The 1,020-nt window shown below is 40.0% G+C and overlaps 1 pseudogene; it reads right to left on the reverse strand.

Annotated features, from left to right (window-relative positions):
* Positions 1–464: 464 nt before the first annotated feature.
* On the reverse strand, positions 465–1,020 carry LOC133377940 (olfactory receptor-like protein COR4; annotated as a pseudogene).

The raw sequence follows: 1,020 nt of genomic DNA on the forward strand, positions 1-1,020 counted from the left end.
AAGTAGCCTGAGTTCTACTGGAATAGAAATAATCTATTGGTAAGGAAAGTGTCGTGTAGATATTATGCACTTCCAGGGGTTTCTACAATATATGGGCTTTTCTTCCCCGCATCTAGCCTCTCGTAACAACAGGCTTTTTGCTGCTTTCCTGGTGTCCATAGTATGGTACTATTGGATCCACAGTTCCATGTGGCTTTGTTTCATTTTTTCAATAGACTCAATTGCATATGCATATACTAGGAATTTATTCATCAAATTCCAACTGATATCTGTCCATGAAAAATGTTTGCCAACGTTATATCTTAGAGTCTTACTGACCCATGTCTATTTCTCTCTGACACACTTTGCAATTGTCTAAATACATAGTAACTATCTCTGTGCTGTACTTAGTAACTGTCAGATATTTACCGAAAAACTTTTTCTCCCAATTGCTTTTCTGAAAGTACATTTTACATCCTTGTTCCTCAGGCTGTGAGATGGGAGGCAAGCGTGGAGAAGGCTTTATGCCTTCCTTTCACAGAGCGCATCCTTGGTAGAGGTATAATTATGAATACGTAACAATGACAATCAAGCTGCTCATTTTAAATAAGCTACCAAAAATGAATATCAGCATCTCATTGATGTGGATGTCATTGCAAGCCAGTTTCAAGAGGGTGTTGTGATCACAGAAAAAGTGGTTGGTGATGTTGGAGCCACAGAAGGACAATCTCAACAATCCACTTGTGTGAATCAAAGAGTTCACAGTACCCCAGTGGTATAAGCCTGCTATCAAACCTGCACAAAGGTCCTTAGTCATAACAGAAGTGTAGAGCAGAGGGTTGCAAATGGCCACATAAACCATGGCTGCCAGGAAAAAATCAACTCAGTGGTGCCAAAGATTGCAAAGAAAGTATATTGTACAATGCAGGCAGCATAAGGGATGGTTTTGTTGCCCACTAAAATGGCAATTAGCATATTAGGTGTGATGGTGGCAGAATAGCAGGCATCTAAGAAGGACAGGCTACTGAGGAAAAAGTACAT

The sequence above is a fragment of the Rhineura floridana genome, chromosome 2 (assembly GCF_030035675.1).
Source record: "Rhineura floridana isolate rRhiFlo1 chromosome 2, rRhiFlo1.hap2, whole genome shotgun sequence".
In the NCBI taxonomy this organism is placed as follows: domain Eukaryota; kingdom Metazoa; phylum Chordata; class Lepidosauria; order Squamata; family Rhineuridae; genus Rhineura; species Rhineura floridana.